The sequence below is a fragment of the Molossus molossus genome, unplaced genomic scaffold (genome assembly GCF_014108415.1).
Source record: "Molossus molossus isolate mMolMol1 unplaced genomic scaffold, mMolMol1.p scaffold_m16_p_12, whole genome shotgun sequence".
Classification (NCBI taxonomy): Eukaryota; Metazoa; Chordata; class Mammalia; order Chiroptera; family Molossidae; genus Molossus; species Molossus molossus.
The window spans coordinates 87,132,623-87,152,099 of NW_023425347.1; the positions used below are offsets into that span (position 1 = coordinate 87,132,623).

Consider the following 19,477-nt stretch of genomic DNA (forward strand, 5'->3'; position numbering starts at 1 on the left):
TGCCAAGTACATCTGGATCCCATCCAGTGCCCCATACCTCTCAGTCACAGGCCCAGACAGTGAGCCCAACCCTCCTAGCTTTGGCTCTGTGTTCCACATGTCCTGTTCCCAGACATTCTCCTGGTTCCCTTGTTCACAATTCAGTTATCCATTGTGTTTCTACGGCTTCTGTTCAGAGGCAGGCCACTGACTAGCCCCTGTGGATCAGTACAAGATCAAAGACTTTAATATTGGAATGAACTGTCAGGGGAAGCACTGAGGAGGGAATAATCAGTATGGCCTGGGGCCCTCAGTGTCTTGGGTGGGGAAGGGTGAATAGAAGTTTGCAGGTGGAGAAGAGGAAAGGCACTCCAGGCAGAGGGGAAAACCTGTACAGAGGCCAAGAGGTATGGAAGGAGTTCAGTGGGCCTGGAGCTAAGGGTGGTCTGGACTCTGATATGTCCTGGATGCAATAAAGTTACTGTGATAACTGCTGCTTCTTTGTTTTTTGTCTCCTGGTCCAGGGAGACCCATGGGCCTGCTCATGGTGTGGTTTTGAATTGTTTGTTTTATCTTTGCCTGAGGTGATATTTGGGCCTTATACACTATATATGTGAACTTTTTTTGGGGGGGGGGGGCAGGGAATGAGGGGCAGTTTTATTAGGTACATTTTACAAGTTAAAAGAATGTTGTAAAATATATATCCCATTTTATAATTTTATAAAGATTTCATTTTTTGGTCTTCAGTCAAGGAGAATTTTATGTCAGCTTTTCATGGTATTGCTATGCTAACTTTTATAATACTGCTTTTTTCAGAGTAAATAAGCAATATATATACAGTGAAGGAAAATTAGGAAGTACAGATAAGAAAAACCCCAGATGCCTAAGAAATATATACATATATATAAAACATCTATGAAGATTGTGGTTAGAGATGGAAGGACAGGTGGGATGTCATCCTTCTTGCATTTCTGAAAGGCTTTCAGAATTTACAAAGTACTTTAACAAATGTTATTTCACTTGATCTTTAAAATCCAAAGTCACACAGTAAGCCATGAAGGCAGGACTGAAAGCTAGTTCTGGACTCCAAATTTTTAGTTTTCATTTAAACTTTTTCTAAATCCTCTCTGATGTGGTTTTATAGTTAAGCTTAGATTTTCTTTCTTTGAATTACATAAGTAATTCATAAACTTGAGGGTACGTTAACCATTTAGGGTAGTGTTGTGGACTCTAGATTTGGAGTTGGTGGCTCTGAGCCTCTACTCTTCCTTTTTGAGACAAGGAAATCCCTGAACCTGGGGTAGTTATATTTACAATAAGAAAGTACAACTAGCCCTGGCCGGTTTGGCTCACAGGTTAGAGCATCAGCCTGCGGCCTGGGAGAGTACCAGGTTCAGTTCCCACTAAGGGCACCTACCTTGGTTGCAATTTGTCTCCATCCCAGTTGGGATTGTGTGGGTGGCAACCACTCTATGTGTCTCTCTCACATAGGTGTCTTCACATAGGTGTCTCTCTCTCTCTTCCTCCCTCCCTCTCTCCCTCCTGCTCTATCTGAAGATAAATGCAAAGAAAAATGTCCTCAGGTGAGGATAAAAAAAAAGTACAACTACTGGCTGGCGTGGCTCAGCGGTTGAGCATGGACCCATGCACCAAGAGGTCACTGGTTCCATTCAAGTCAGGGCACATGCCCAGGCTGTGGGCCATATCCCCAGTGGGGGACATGCAGGAGGCGGCCAATCGATGTTCTCTCTCCTAGATGTTTCTCTCTCCCTCTCCCTTCCTCTCTCTCTAAAATTCTATCAAGAAAAAAAAGGTTCAACTAACTCAGCACCTTTCTTGCGCAGAGGCGCGAACGCGTTCACACAACATATTTCCTGGAATACAACCTTTGAAGGAAAGAAGAAAGGACCCGAAGTTCCTAAAGGGAACGGGTCTCCAGCACTAGAGGATGGGTTTGCGGTCGCGATTCGGCGTAGGTCGGGCCTTAGGGAAGGGGCGGAGCTTGGGCTGCCGGAGCTGACGCTGGGGCGGTACCTGCGCCAGCGCGGCCGCGACGTGGCCCCGCCCCCAGAATTGGCGCGAGATCCGAACGTTGGCAGATGCCGTCGTGGCAGTTCCCTGAGGCGGCGGGACCCTCAGCCGGGTGTCCGCCGGCTTGGCCTCCTCAGCGGCCATGAGGCGCACAGGCCCCGAGGAGGAGGCCTGCGGCGTGTGGCTGGACGCGGCGGCGCTGAAGAGGCGGAAAGTGCAGGTGGGACGGTGGGGAGCGAGAATGTGTTTGGGGTGTGGCTAGGGGCAGTCTGGGGGACCCGGAGGGGATGAGGGTAAAGTCGGGGACTGAGAAAGGAACCGCTTTGGGATTCAAAGGCGAGAGGGAGTGGAGGCCGAAGAAGGGTGGAAAATGGAGTTTGGGGAGGGTGGAGAAAAAATGGGGGCGGAGGGAAGGAAGACGAGGGACATGGAGAGACTGGGACAGCAAGGTTTCGAGTATGGGGAGCGGGTGGAGGGAAGGTTTGCTCCGAGGAGTTTGACCCAGCGGGCTCCCCGGGAACTCGCAGCCCTGCGGGGCGGCGGGAGAGGCCGAGGGCGTGGGAGGTTCTCATCCGGAGGGGCCGCCAGCTTGCGGGAAGCAGGAACTTAAGGGTCAGCAACAGGAGAGACGCGAAGGGGAGCTGGCCTGATATTTATTGAGAATCCACTGGGTGCCAGATACTCTATTAAATACTTAATATACATTATATGTATCATCACCCTTTTGGGAATGAGGAAACAGGTCAAGTTACTAACCCAGGTGCTCCCAACTAGGAAGGGTTGGAAATCACATTCAGGTTGGTCACATATACAAGATTCTGTTACTCATTCTAAGGAGCAAAGGTATGAGATAATCTTTAATGTGTATTGAGCATTTTATGCGGGGCATTTGTGCTAAGTATTTCATGTATGTTACCTTGTTTGGTACAACTGTGGTGGAGATACCCATTGTATACCCATTGTATACATGATACCCATTGTATACATGAAAACAGGCTCAGAACAAACACTAAAGGCCGGATTCTTGCTTTACAATTGCTTACAGTTTAAGGGGAAGAAAAAGCAGTGCACTTTGCTGGAGTATTACATGCCTTATTAATGGTAGGTACTCACAAAAATGCAGTGATGTAGATACTGCCATTATCTCTGTTTTACAGATGAAAAAAATTGAGGCTTGGATTAAAAAATTTACCCAACTAAGCAGGGGTTCAAGCCCAGTTCTTACAGCTACAAAGGCCAGTGCTCTTACCTTCTACAAGGCAAAATAGAGGCTCAGGTGAGTGGTTTCAAGGGAAATGTGATTTTGGAGGTGAGACAGGTTATGACTTGGAATTAACAGGGAAGATTTAACTGAGCAGGTAGAAAGGGCTTTGAGATGAGCCAGGTGTGCTGAATTTGCATAGTTTGGACAGGAGTCTCAAGACCAGGTGGTTAACCTAATCCAAATCATGAATGACAATCTCTTCTGTGGGTGGCTACAACTTGCTTGAATAAAAACAATTGAGTACAGTTAAAAAAAGCATCTTACAACTCAAGCCTTCTTTTTTTTTTTTGAGAAATAACAAATGAACCACTTGCCCCTTTAATTTTTTTAAACAATGTTTTTGGGATAGGTGATAACATTCACATGGTGCATATGCAGTCAAGTATCTCCCTAATACTCCTAACTATCCTTCCCCACCTCAGAGGCCACACACGACTTTCTTTCTTCCCAGAGTTATTCTATGCATCAACAAGCAAACTGTATCATCTTTCTTATAAATAGGAGCATGTTACTCATTGTTCTACAATTTGCTTTTTCACTTATTGAACATTATGGATCATTTCATATGCATTCATAAAGAGCTTCTCCATTCTTTTTAAAGACTATATAGTATTCTGTTATATGGAATACTATCCATTAATGAGACAGTATTGTCTTAGTCTGTTTGGGTCGGGTTCTAGTGAGGACATTCTGTTTTACAGATTGCCACATTCTCACTGTGCGCTCACATGGCCTTTTCTTGGTGCATGTTGTAGAGAGAATGGGGAGAGAGAGATGAGATAGATACACATTGAGCTTCTCAGGTGTCACAATTTAAAAAAAAATTTCTTAACTGATTTTTAGAGAGAGAGAGAAACATTAATGAGAGAACATCAATTGTCCGCCTACTGCATGCCTCCCACTGGGGACTGGGCCCACAACCTGGGCGTGTGCTCTGACCGGGAATCAAACCGGTGACTCTTGGTGCATGGGTCAACACTGAACCGCTGAGCCACACTGGCTAGGCAGATGTCACAATTTTTATAAATTGAAGGCAAGAGTCTCTGCTAGCAAAAAGATTACAGTTTGCTTAATTGGGATACTCATTTTATTGAGGTGGTCTGGAAGTTGCTAAACAAAAATTTTAACTTCCACAGCTTAAAAGTCTTTTTGTTTTTTTATTAATCCTCACCAAAGGGTATTTTTTTTTTTTTTTAATCCTCACCTGAGGATATTTTTCCATTTTTTGTACAGATAGAGTGGGAGGGAGAGAGAGGAAGAGAGAGAGAGTGAGAGAAACATCGACGTGAAGGGACACATCGAGTGGCTGCCACCCGCATGACCAACCAGGGCCGAGGACAAACTGCAACCGAAGTACGTGCCCTTAGCAGGAACTGAACCTGGGTCTCTCCGGACCGCAGGCCGACGCTCTAACCGCTGAGCCAAACTGGCCAGGGCGGATATTTTTCCATTGATTGTTTGTTTGCTTGTTTTTTTAGATAGAGAGATAGAATGGAAGGGAGGGTTGGAGGGGGGGAGAGAGAGAGAGAAAGAAAAGAAAAGAAAAGAAAAGAAAAGAAAAGAGAAAGAAACTCCAACTGGGGCTGGCGATCGGACCTGCAACCCAGGTTTGTGCCTTGGAATGGAACCTGCAATCCTTCAGTCCACGGGCCATCACTCAAACCCCTGAGCCAAACTGGCATGAGCTGAAAGTCTTTTCAAAAGAAAGGGTGGAGCTTGGCCGGTGTGACTCAGTGGTTGAGCATTGACCCATGTACCAAGAGGTCACCAGTTCAATTCCTGGCCAGGGCACATGTCCAGGTTGTGGGCCCGATCCCCAGTGGGGGGCATGCAGGAGGTGGCCAATCGATGTTTCTACCTCTCTCTCTCTCTCTCTCTCTCTCTCCCCCCCCTTCCTCTCTCTCAAAATCAATTAAAAAAAAGAAAGAAAGGGTTGCACTGGTCGGGTTGTTCAGTTGGTTGGAGTGTTGTCCTATATACCAAAAAGTTGAGGATTTGATTCTCTGTCAGGGCACATACCTAGGTTGTGGGTTCGATCCCTGGTCCAGGTGCATAAAAAGATGTAAGTTGTTTTGAAAGAATTTACATTGGCTATATAGATAAAGGAGGTGGGAGAAAGAAAGGGGGTACTAGTTCTGGGATAGGCATAGTCTGTAAGGAAGTGTTTGCTCCTTTGGATTGGTGAGCAATAGTCTGAAAAGTTTATGCATATGGATGTGATGGCTCCTGGGGTTCGGTTGCACCTGGCTGGTCTTTCTTTTGGATAATGACAGAAATAGCCTCCTGAAAGTTAATGCAAAGTTCCAACACATATTGCCCGGCAGAGTGGCTCAGTTGGTTGAGTGTTGTCCAGTGTATGGAAACGTTGCTGGTTTGATTCCTGGTCAAGGCACGTACCTGGGTTGTTGGCACAATATGGAAGGCAACTGATCGATATTTCTCTCTGAAATCAATGTTTATTTTATTTTTTGAAGTTTTTTTTTAAATTTTATTTTATGGCCCTGGTCGGTTTGGCTCAGCGGTTAGAGCGTTGGCCTGTGGTCCAGAGAGACCCAGGTTCGGTTCCCGCTAAGGGCGCGTACCTCTGTTGCGGTTTGTCCCTGGCCCTAGTTGGTCGTGCGGGTGGCGGCCACTCGATGTGTCCCTTTCACATCGATGTTTCTCTCTCTCTGTTCCTCTCTCTCCCTCCCACTCTACCTGAACAAAAAATGGAAAAATGTCCTTGAGTGAGGATAAAAAAAAAAAATTTATTTTATGTACAAAGAGATAGCATTCTGTGGTAAGGTAGATGTCTTGAATGGCCCATTTATGGAAGTTCACTTAGTCCAACTTAATGAAGCCGATGTCCTTCACGTACTGATGGAAACACTGGCGGCACATATTGAGGCCGTATTTCCGGATCAGACCGTGCGGTTTGAGCAGACGCGGCAAGAACGGGAACCCTGGCTGAATTTTCTCGGATGGCTCCAGTAGAGTTTCTGGTGACCCATCTTGTTTGCTCGGAAGCAACGAGGGAAAAAGGTCAAATCAATGTTTATATTGCTCTCTCTCTTCCTCTCTCACTAAAAAATCAATAAAAACATATTTAAAAATAAATAGATAAAAGGTTTGATGGTCAGATTGTGCCTTGTGGGGGTTGGGGCTTCAACATGAATTTTGGGAGGGATACATTTCAGTCCATAGCAAGTGTGTGTGTGTGTGTGTGTTTGTGTGTACACACCAGTCCTTTATTGACAAAAAAGTTATCTCCAATCTTTTGTTATTAAAAACACTTCCGGCCTGGCCCCGAGTGGCTCAGTGATTGAGTATCATCAACCCATGCACCAAAAGGTTGCTGGTTAGAGTTCTGGTCAGGACACATGCCCATGTTATGGGCCAAATCCTCAGTAGGAGGTGGCCAAGCAATATTCTCTCTCATCAATGTTTCTATCTTTCTCCCCCTCGCCCTTCCTCTCTAAAAAAAATGAAGGAAAAAAATTTAAAAGAAAATTAAAACTTCTGCAATGAAAAATTTATACATGCATCATTTTGCACATATATGAATGAATCTGTAGGATGCATTTCTGTAAGAGGAATCACTAGGTCAGAGAATATATCTGTTTTTTAAAATTAAGAATACCAGCCCTGGCTGGTTTGGCTCAGCGGTTGGAGCGGCGACCTGCGGACCAGAGAGTCCTGGGTTCGGTTCCCACTAGGGCACGTACCAAAAAAACAAAACAAACAAAAGAATAACATAACTTTGTTTAGTAAATACAAGAGTCTCTCCCTTCTATTCAGTAGTTAAAGTTTGGGTCACTTCAGAAACCTGAAACATTTTCTACAATGCAGGAATTCCTGAGAGGGGACCTTGTGTCAGTCAGGGTTAGCATTTGTGTTAACTAAGCTTGTTAAATAAGTGGTTTGAAGTTATCTTGCTTCCTTGGTAACCTTTTTGTTCTTTTCTAGTTTGTGAATTAATATGCAAAAAAATGTAAGTTGTATCATATTATAGCACAGGTAGAATGGTGACTGGATTCCCCCCAAATATAGAGGAAAAGGCTAATTTATGGTTGGTAGGGAAATACACATATTTATAAAAAAATAATCAAAATGTGCAATGTGTATTTATTGCTCCTTGAATTAGGAATAAGCCTTTTATCATTAGACTACATTCTTGTGCTAGGTGGAAAACTTGTATACCAATTTAATTTAAAAAAAGTCCCGGCCGGTGTGGTTCAATGGTTGAGCATTGACCCATGCACCAAGAGGTCGCTGGTTTGATTCCCAGTCAGGGCACCTGCCCAGGTTGTGGGCCAAATCCCCAGTGGGGGCATGCAGGAGGCGGCCATACGATGTTCTCTTTCATTGATATTTATATCTCTCCCTCTTCTTTCCTCTCTCAAATCAATAAAGAAAAAAATTTTTATATAAATAAATAAGAGGAGAGAAATGAAAGAGAATTAGGATGAATTTAGAAGAAAGGGAGTAACCCACAGGGAAGAGGAAAGCCAGTAATTTATCTCTGTCTGCAACTGTGTCACCCCAAATCACACCTTTTCCTTTCATGGTGTTAATGATGAAAATATTTATTCTGCTGATCGAGTACATGGCGGGAATCCTCTCTCCAGGATCTCTAGGCCCTTACCGTCCTCTGATTTCTGGAGACCTGAACCTTACCACCACAGTCACTGATACCATTTCCCTTCCTTGTTAATTTCCAAAGAATCCTGTTTAAAATTTTGGTTTCCTGCCTGGCCAGTGTGGCTTAGTGGTTGAGCATCGACCCATGCACCAAGAGGTTGCCAATTCAATTCCTGGTCACGGCCGATTGATGTTCTCTCTCATTGATGTTTGCATCTCTCTCTCTCCTCCCTTCCTCTCTCTTTCTAAAACCAATAAAGAAAAATTAAAATAAAATTTTGTTCCCCTACCAGTTCCTGTTCCTCTGACTTTAAGACTTTCAGCCCATAGCACAGTACTCAAGGTTCTCCTTTACATGATGTAGAAACCTACCATTTCCTAAAGTAGCTATGAAGTAGACACAGGTGTGTGTGTGTGTGTGTGTGTGTGTGTGTGTACACACAGTTTTTTCTCACCCGAGGACATTTTTGTATTTATCTTCAGATAGAGCGGGAGGGAGAAAGGGAGGGACATCGATGTGAGAGACACACCAACTGGCTGCTACCCATATGACCCCAACGGGGACCAGAGACAAACTGCACCTGAGGTATGTGCCTTTAGCGGGAACTGAACCCGGGTCTCTCTGGTCTGCAGGCCGATGCTCTAACTGCTGAGCCAAACTGTCCAGGGCTGTTTGTGTTTTAATGTCAGGGATGGATGAGCAGTAGCTACTGGATTTTATTTTATTTTATTTATTTTATTTTATTATTTTATTTTATTTTATTTTATTATTTTATTTCATTTTATTTTTATCCTCACCCGAGGTATTTTTCCATTTTTTGTACAGATAGAGTGGGAGGGAGAGAGAGGAAGGGAGAGAGAGAGAGAAACATCGACGTGAAGGGACACATCGAGTGGCCGCCACCCGCACGACCAACCAGGGCCGGGGACAAACTGCAACCGAAGTACGTGCCCTTAGCGGGAACCGAACCTGGGTCTCTCCGGACCGCAGGCCGACGCTCTAACCGCTGAGCCAAACTGGCCAGGGCGCTACTGGCTATTATTTTTAAAAATGTTCCCCTTCCTATTTGATCCCTAAAGAGAACTTTCTGCTATTTATTTTGGGGAGAATGAGGGGTGGTTTGTAGTCTGACCAGAAGATAGGGGTCTCTGGAGAGAGTTTGCTTCTCTTCTGGGCTGACTATCCACAGAGGCATGTCCAGCTTGGCCTCATTACTGGAGGATACTGTATTTGTTTTCATTTCAGCCTTATTATAAGAGTAACATGTTAAAAAAAAAAATCAAATAATATATGATTGTGTTAAGTAGAAAACAAAAGTCCTTTCTGACAGTAATTACTATTAACAGTTTGTTATCCTTTGAGACATTTTCTATATGTATATAAATAAATATACTTCCCCACAGACAAGATTATATCAAAACTATTGTTCTGCTATTCACCTTTTATTAAATATATGATGGAGAACTTTCTATGTGAGAGAGATGGTTTTCAGTATGGGTTTTTAAAAAGGCCATTTAATTTACATAATTTTCAAATTTTGTATTTTAACTTTGCTGCCTCTATTTGAAAACATTGAGAAATATTTCTAACAGGTTTTCTTACACATGAAAGAGGTATAAAGATTTAGTATGTGATCTGTAGATTTGCTGTGTCTTAGGTGTATTATATTTAACTCAAAAAATAATTTCTAGCCCTGGCCGGTTTGGCTCAGCGGTTAGAGTGTCCGCCTGCGGTCCGGAGAGGCCTGGGTTTGGTTCCCGCTAAGGGCACGTGCCTCGGTTGCAGTTTGTCCCCGGCCCTGGTGGGTCGTGCGGGTGGCAGCCACTCGATGTGTCCCTTTCACGTCGATGTTTCCCTCTCTCTCTCTTCCTCTCTCTCCCTCCCACTCTGTCTGTACAAAAAATGGAAAAATGTCCTCGGATGAGGATTAAAAAAAAAAAAATAAAAAAAATAATAATTTCTATTTCTTCATCTATAATGCAGTTTAGTTCCTTACCCTTTAAATGTGTAGCAGAGAAGGAGAAGTGGACAGACATAACTAAGAGGGAGATGGAAATTCGAAGATAATAAAAAATCTTGGCTGAGTCATCAGTGGTTTCTGGGCCAGCCATGGCAGAACACTAAATGCCACTCTGACATTTTGCAGCTTTACTAACATTCAGTCCATTAGCAAATACTCTGGACTCTGCTTTAAAATATGTTTAGAATCTCATAATTTCCTACTATTTCTACCACAGTCACCTGAACCAGAGTGACCCTTTGCTTACTGTAAAGTTTAACACCATCTTCTGGTTTCCTATGTTCTAGTAAAAAAAACAAAAAAAATTTAAGGACCCCAAGGCACCATGTGGTCATGTATACACTCCACACCTTTTAGACCTCATCTACTCTTTCCTGTGCCTCTTTCTGTTTCAACTATTCTGTCCTTCAAGTCAAGTGCACCTGTGCTTGGGACTTTTGTATACCTACCTCTACCTGAATGAATTGAGTACGTAGGGATTAGAATGCCACATGGCTTTGTCCTTCATTTGTTCAAATGTAAACTTACTGGTGTATCCTTTTCTTAACAACCAAAGGAGAGAGAGAAGCTAAAGGAAGATCTGTTAAAAAGGATCTTAGACTTGCTAGTTTTGAAAATTCCCAGGCTCTGTATGCATGAACAGTGGACATGGACAACAATCTGGGAAAGGGGCAGGGAGAAAGAGGGAGGGGGGAATCAGTGGGGGGAAAAGAGAAGCATCTGTAACAAAAATTAATCAATAATAAATAAAAAAGAAAAGAAAAAAAAATTCCCAGGCTCACCTGGCCAGTTCGCCTCAGTGATTGAGCGTTGACCCATGCACCAAGAGGTTGCCAGTTCTATTCCTAGTCAGGGCACATGCCCAGGTTGTGGGCCTGATTGATGATCCCCAGTAGGGAGATGCAGGAGGTGGCCAATCGATGTTCTCTCTCAATGATATTTCTCTCTCTCTCTACCACTCCCTTTCTCTCTCTAAAAATCAATAAAGAAAAAAACAAACAAAAAATTCCCAGGTTCACCAGGTGGGCACAAATGGGCTTTTCTTTGCAGAAAGTTTTAGAATTATTACTTCAATCTCTTTACTTGTTATAGGTCTGTTTAAATATACACATGAAAAGATACTCATTGTCATTAGGGAAATGCAAATCAAAATCACAATGAGATACCCCTTCACATCCATTAGGATGGCTATAATAAAAAAGACATAATATCAAGTTTTGACAAGTCCTTTACTCATTTTTTAATTGGTTGGTTGTTGTTGAGTTGTAATAGTCCTTTATATATTTTGGACATTAATCCTTTATTGGATAATATGATTTGCAAATATTTTCTAGATATTATTTTCACTATCTTGATAGTGTTCTTTGAGGCACAAAATGTTTAACTTTTGATAAATTTCAACTTACCTATTTTTTCTTTTGTTGCCTTTGGTATTGTTGGAAAGACTATCGGTTCATCATTAAATCTTCTGATACCCTTGGTGAAAATCAATTGACTATATATGTGAAGATTTCTTTCTAGTTTCTATATTCTCTTTCAAATATTCTCTTTCTAGATTACTTTGTTAATTTGTTAGATTACCTTGGGAGGAAAACAGATTTCAGTGAGTGTACCCCCTCATCCTATCTGTGTTTTGGACCTTATGTGTGACATCAGTTTTATAGTGACAGGAGCCCATCTTAGCCTTGATCACAGTATTAGAAAAGCCTTAGTGTTTTTTGACAGCTATGTTGGTTTTGAAAATGTAGTGAGTAGGTATATTTATTTATTCATTAATTTATTTTTGTTGCAGATGTTTCTCCTTTTCCCCCAACTGGTTCCCCCCCTCCCTCTCCCTCCCTGCCCTGTCCCCAGCTTTGTTGTCCATGTCCATTGTTCACGCATACATGCATATAAGTTCAGTGGTTTATCTCTCCCCCATCACCCCCTCTTCTGGGGATTGTCAGTTTGTACCCCACTTCCACATCTCGGACTACCCCATTCCTCAGACTGTCATGTTCATTATATTCCACAAATAAGTGAGATCATATGATACTTGTCTTTCTCTGCTTGGCTTGTTTCGCTTAGGATAATACTTTCCAGGTCTCTTCATGTCGTCTCAAAGGATAAGAGAGCTTTCTTTCTTACAGCTGCTTAGTACTCCATTGTGTATATGTACCACAGCTTTTTTATCCATTCGTCTGCTGATGGGCACTTGGGCTGTTTCCAGATCTTAGATATTGTAAATAGTGCTGGTACAAACATGGTGGTACATATATTCTTTCTGATTGGTGTTTTGGCTTCTTAGGGCATATTCCTAGAAGTGGGATCACTGGGTCAAATGGAAGTTCAATTTTTAATTTTTTGAGGTAACACCATATTGTTTTCCATAGTGGCTGCACTAGTCTGCATTCCCACCAGCAGTGTACTAGAGTCCCCTTTTCTCCACAGCCTCGCCAACACTTGTTGTTTGAGTGAGTAGGTATATTTAAAATAGATACAAAAATATATCCTTCCTGTATATCTACCCTCTTTGTAAAATATTTATTGAATTGAGTACTTACTGTATTAAGCTAGTTGTGTGGAGGAGAGAAAGAAAAGTGAATCAAATGTTGATTCTAGGGTTTGGTAGGATAAGTCTTGAAATACCAAGTGATAAATGTCAAATTCAGAAGAGGAAAAGCTCACATATGGCTGTGGGAATCAGGAGTGCTTGGAGGTAAGCTGAAGAATATGCAGCATTCAGAATTGGGTGTGAAAAAGGCCCTTCTGTGTGAAGCACAAAAGTGAGGAAGGTAGAAGACATAATAGGGACTGGCATCTAGCTGAGTATAATGTTAAAGGGTGCGTGAAGGGTTTTGATAATGGAGGAAAAGGTAAACTGGAATATGAATGTGTGCAGTCTTAAGAGTCCACCCTTTCTGCATAGGTAGCAGAGAAATTATGGACAGAATAATGTAATGTTGTGATCACAGTTGTTCTTTAAGAAGATTGATCTATGTGTGGGACTGATTGAAGCAGGTAGTGAATTGGGAGCCTGACTGGTTAAGAGACTTGTAGCAGCCTAGGATTAGGCAAGAGTTCATGAAATCTTGAACTAGAGTAGGGTATTACTCGTTTTTCAGGTTTGGAGAGTTTGAAGTACATTTTAAATTAAAATTTTGATACTAATTCAGCAGCAGAGCTTTTTTTTTTTTTTTTTATGTGGTTAGAGATGATGAGAATTCTGATAGCTTTTCTTGGTCAGACTCCTTAAATAATTTTCCTTAGGCTATCATTATTAGATAGCATCATCCTTTCAGCCTGACTTGATGAGGCATGATAGTGACTAGTTGGAAAGGTTTTTGTCCAAAATGTCATCAGATTAATGCTATAAGAGACTAAGGAGGAAGGGGGGGACTTGGTGATGTTGCTCTCAGTGATTAGAAGTGGGAAGAGATGAGTATGGGTCCTGGAAAGCATAAAGGAGGGGAGGTAGTATGGCAGAAAGAATGAAATTACATGCATTTATGTATTTCACTGGTATGTTGGTTTATATGGGAAAGTGAGACTTCATACATAATTTCTAGACCAGAGTGACCATTAGGAAAAAAAGTTGGATCAAATTATGTACTAGACTTGTACTGAAAGGTTGCATGAATCATAAAAAAGGAATTAGACTGGTTTGAAAGCAGAACTTGAAGACAAGCTTAACAGGTAAATGATCAGAGCAGATAAAGACAGGAGGAGGACTAAAACTGAATTTAAATGCTGTGAAAGAATGAAAACATTTTCTAATAGTAAGAGGGGTGAAGTATATGATCCCAGATCTGCTTTGCTACTTTGTGGAGTAGAAGAAAGGGATGATTTGGGATGATTTGCCGGGGAAAAAAAAACATCACTCTCTGTAGGAAGACATCACAGAGGATCCTTGTAATACAGGAAGAACAGCTTTGTCATTGTAGGAAGTCAGTTTTTCCTTCCAACATTCTGAAAGAAGAAAACTTGATGGGACCATGAATGCGATATACCAAAGAACTAGAGATTCTTTGAAGTGTATGTGTTCCTTGAGGTTGAGTTGTTAGGGCATTCTTATAAGGCAGGGGTGGGGAACCATTTTTCTGCTAAGGGCTGTTTGGATATTTATAACATCATTTGCGGGCCATACAAAATTATCAACTTAAAAATTAGCCTGCTATAATTGGTCAAACATTTAATTAACTCACCCCTAATGTGATGGCTTGAACTGCTTCTCTTTGGTAAGGTGAGTGATGTTAGCTGGTATCGATGATGATGCTACTCACAACTGCTTTTCCAGGTTTGCGTCAGTCAGTCTGGAGCACAGTCAACTCTGTGATGGTAAGTTTTGAAAAGAACTGCTTGCAGCAGTAAGTTGTTCTGAACACAGATGCATATTTCAATGCATGTCTCCTCAAAGTGAGAAATTCATCGTGCTTATGTAACACAGAACCCAAGCAGTGGGAGGTTGCTATACCTAGCTTTCAACTCATCATCACTTTGCAACTGAATGATTTCGTGCTGTAGGTTTTCGGGCACATCAGCTGGTTCCACATTGAACGGCGTAGCAAAGATGTTCAATTCCATTTGTTTACTTTTCACATCCTTGAATCTTTCATTAAATGCCTCAATTAGTTTCGCACATTCACCAGCATATTAAAGTGTCCTAGAAGGCTTTTGTCCTTCCAGAGTGGGGAAATGCACCATGTTATTTCTTTTGAGTTGCACTTTCTACAGCCTTAATTTAGCTGCAGATGATTTCACATTTGAAAGCAGCAAGCAGAGAAGCTGGTTGGGGTCCTGCAGCTTGATGTTCAGCTCTGAGAGGTACTTGGTAATGTCCACCATGAATGCTAAATCATACAGTCACTTGCTGTCATCAAGTTCCCTGACAGGTTTTCCCTTCATCTCCATGAACTGCTTGACTTCATCCCACACTTCGTAAAACCTCATCAGCATGTTCCTGTGAATCAGCCACTGCACTTCACAGTGATTAATAAACAAGATCACCATACTCAGAGTCCAGATCATTCAGTAACTCCTTAAACTGGCAGCTGTTAAACCCTTTGCTTTTGACAAAATTTATGCATGTCACTACTGTTGACATCACACTGTTGAGCCGCAATGTCTGTGCACAGAGACTTTCTTGGTGTATGATGCAGTGGCATATAATTAAATCATTTGGGTCAAGACTGAGATGATTCAGTTCTCTCTTGACAAATACAATTAATCCTCTTTATTATTTTTTTAAATTTATTTTTTGTTACAGATGTTTCTCCTTTTACCTCCATTGACACCCTCCATCCCACCCCCAGCTTTGTTGTCCACGTCCATCGGTTATACATACATGCATATGAGTTCTGTGGTTTATCTCTCCCCCCTCACTCCCTCTGAGGATTGTCAATCTGAACCCTACTTCTATGTGTCTTGGTCTATTTTGTTCATCAGTTTGTTTTGTTCATTATATTCCACAAATAAGTGAGATCATGTGATATTTGTCTTTCTCTGTTTGGCTTGTTTCGCTTAGGATAATACTTTCCAGGTCCCTTCATGTCGTCTCAAAGGACAAGAGATCTTTCTTTCTTACAGCTGCATAGTACCCCATTGTGTATATGTACCACAGCTTTTTTTAATTCACTCGTCTACTGATGGACACTTGGGCTGTTTCCAGATCTTAGATATTGTAAACAGTGCTGCTATGAACATAGGGGTACATATATTCTTTCTGGTTGGTGTTTTGGCTTCTTAGGATATATTCCTAGAAGTGGGATCACTGGGTAAAATGGCAGTTCAATTTTTAATTTTTTGAGGTAACACCATCGTGTTTTCCATAGTGGCTACACCAGTCTGCATTCCCACCAGCAGTATACTAGAGTCCCCTTTTCTCCACACCCCCACCAGCACTTGTTTGATGATTTGTTGATGGTGGCTATTCTGGCAGGTGTGAAGTGATACCTCATTGTTGTTTTAATTTGCATCTCTCTGATGATTAGTGACACTGGGCATTTTTTCATATGTCTCTTGGCCAATTGTACGTCCTGTTTGGAGAGGTGTCTCTAGATCCTCTGCTCATTTTTAAATTGTCTTCCTTCTGTTGAGTTGTATGAATACTCTGTATATATTTTGGAAATTAACCCCTTATCTGATGTATCATTGGCAACAATTCTTTTTAAAAAGTGAGCCAGCCATGGCTGGAGCTCCATCTGTAGTAAGGCCACTTAACTTTTCAAATGTTAGCTCAAGATTTTTCATTGATAAAACAAGTCTCTCAAGTCCTCACCTCTAGTTGTGCCATGCATGGCTTCCGTGACAGCAGTTCCTCTTGCATGTCAAACTCTGCAGTTATCCCATGAACGAAAACCGCCAGTTGGGCAGTAGTGGTTATGTCTGTTGTCACAAGCCAGAGAGGAAAATTAGAAATCTCCTGCAGAATCCTTAGGTGTTTTTTTTAAATATATTGTGCTAAGTCAGTAATCCGATCTGAGACAGTTCTCTGAGACAAACTAACACTCTGAAACAATTTTACTTTGTCTGGTGCTAACAACTCCACAGCAGCCACCACGCACTTTCACAAACTCTCTCTACATGAGGCTTCAGCTTCTTTGTGTTTAGCTTGCTCACTACATAATCCATCTGTATAATGTTGTCTCTATCACAATGAGGCCTAGTGAAAGTGGTTTGTTGTGATTCCAAACTCCTCTGAAGAGCATTGATTTTTATCTGGATGCATTGGGCCTCCCAATTCATTGAGTTGAGCTGTAATGATGCTCCAGATTGGCTTTTTCTTTCTTTTTTTTTTTTATCCTCACCCGAGGACATTTTTCCATTTTTTGTACAGATAGAGTGGGAGGGAGAGAGAGGAAGAGATAGAGAGAGAGAAACATCGATGTGAAAGGGACACATCGAGTGGCTGCCACCGCACGACCAACCAGGGTCGGGGACAAACTGCAACCGAAGTATGTGCCCTTAGTGGGAACCGAACCCGGGTCTCTCCAGACCGCAGGCCGACGCTCTAACTGCTGAGCCAAACCGGCCAGGGCCAGATTGGCTTTTTCATTACTGCTAATGCTTCGCCACAGACTAGGCACACAGGTTTCCAATGATCTTGGAAAGATCAACACTGCATCAACTTTTCTTTGTAGTCACCATTTGTAGGATGTCATCATACCACTTAAGTTTTAGTATCTATCCAGTGTGTATGTCGCCAGCAGTATGATTATTTTGCTTTGATCGCTGTTCTAATCCTGCATCTTGGATTTGGAACATATCCAACATTTGTATTATCGACTCTTGAGGTCTTTTCTGTGTGCTTTAATTTATTTAATCTTCGTCTGAGATTCAGTTTTTGCAAGGATTGTTGATTTGGACGTGTGGATAAAGGTTAGATTGGAGTTATCGTCTGTGTCGACAAAGAAGTGGACAATATCGTCATCAGAGGCAAGGTCATCAACGTTGTGAGGAATCCTCTCCATTGCATCTCGTCTCATCATCACTGGACTGCCTGTAGTTTTGCCACAGTGTGTTAACACTTTCACAGTGTGTATACTCCCAACCTGCCTGGCACTGACTGTCCTCTGAATTACCACAATATAGGCAGGCGGGCCATGAGCAGCTGAGGAGAAGCATATGTATCTGTCCCATCACATACTCGTATGTGTCCTATCCTGGAATGGATGATCCTTGCTTTTCCTGCAAAATTTACGTTATTATGATTCACTTAATAGAAATGTATGTTGCTATAGAAAAAGTTCCTAGATTTATTGAATTTTAGGTCCTGCCTGTGGTTGCTTTGGCAGGGCCAGGCCAAATGATTTTGTGGGCCTTGTACAGGCTGGACGTTCCCCACCCTTGTTATAGGGTAAGAATTGTTAATACCTAGCTATGGCTCCTATAGAACCAAGGGGTTTGGTCCTACTGGAACCTGTACCTATTAGGCATATTGTATAATGTATACACTGGGGCTGCCTTTATTTTGAGGTGAGGGTGATCTGCTGAAGGACTTTGTGCGTGGGCCCCTCAATTCCAGATGACCTGTTCTTACTCAGAGTCCTAACATTCCACTGAGATAAATGTGGATCCTTGAAGCCATGGGTCTTCTAAGAGATCTACGACTGGGGACAGCATCACTTATGACATCACTTGGACCTGTTGGTAAAAAGCTTTATTTCTAGATGTTTTCCTAATTGAGGTCTTACAGTTTGTTATCCGATAATCTGTAGTTTTCTGTATGGGACTTATCATTACTTGTAGTAATTTTAATAACTATTATTTATTATTTATTTGTTTTTTCCCTAAAGCTGGAAGCTTTACCAGGGCAGAAACAGTCTGTTTTTTTGTTTGTTTTTTAAATCCTAACCTGAGGACATTTTCGCATTTATCTTCAGATAGAGCAGGAGGGAGAGACGGAGGAAGAGAGAGAGAAACATCAACACGAGAGAGACACATCAAGTGGCTACCACCCACACGAACCCAACCAGGGCCAGGGACAAACTGCAATCGAGGTACATGCCCTTAGCGGGAACTGAATCCGGGACTCTCTGGTCTACAGACTGATGCTCTAACCACTAAGCCAAGCCGGCCAGGGCCAGAAACAGTCTGTTTTGTTCATCACTATATTCCCAGTAGTTAGCATATAAGTGCTCAAATACTTATTGGCATACTAACTCACATTATTTCACATATCTAGGTTGTGTCCCTCATAAAATTTAGAGAATTATGTGCCTGCTTAGGGTTCCTCATAATATGGTAGCCAGGTTCCAATAGTGAACATCTTAAGAAAGCAAGGCAGAAGTGCATGGCATTCTTATGACCTAGTTTGGGAGATCATGTAATGTTATTTCTTTCATAACTTTGTCAAGCAGTGACATAGTTCTTACCCAGTTTGAGGTGGGGTGATATGGATCTTGTCACTTGATATGATGAGTGGCAAGCTCACCTTATAAGATCATGTGAAATGGGAGGTCTTGTGTGGGCCATTTTGACAAAGACAAGCAATTGCAGTTGTTTGTAGTTTTCATCAAATTAAATTTCTTTTTAGCTATAATTTTTTCAAATATATTTTGTCCTCATCTGCCTTGTTTTTGGAATTCTAATTATATGTGTGCTTTATATACTACAGATCATTAATCTTTTATTCTTTTCAGTTTTACTCTCTTTGCTTCATTTTGAATAGTTTATATTGTCTTCAGATTCACTGTTAGTTTCTTCTGCAGTCTCTAATCTGCTATTAAGCCCATCTAGTGAATTTTTCATATCTTCTGTTGCTTTCATTTTCATTTAAATCCTTGAGCATATTTTTTAAAATGTTTTTCTTTATTGTTTTTAGAGAGAGAGAAAGGGAGAGGGAGGGGGAGAGAAAGATGGGAAACATCTATGAGAGAACATTGATTGGCCACCTCCTGCATGCCCCGCATTGGGGATTTGGCCCACAACCTGGGCATGTGCCCTGACCGGGAATTGAACCAGTGACCTCCTGGTGCATGGGTCAACATGCAACCACTGAGCCACACCGGCCAGGTTTCTTGAACATATTTATAGTAACTGTTTTAAGGTTTTGTCTGCTAATTCTGGCATGCCTGGCATTTCT

At 41.9% G+C, this 19,477-nt stretch overlaps 1 pseudogene; it reads right to left on the reverse strand.

The window, feature by feature from the left end:
• Positions 1-6,037: 6,037 nt before the first annotated feature.
• On the reverse strand, positions 6,038-6,264 carry LOC118626431 (annotated as a pseudogene).
• Between the last annotated feature and the right edge of the window lie 13,213 nt (positions 6,265-19,477).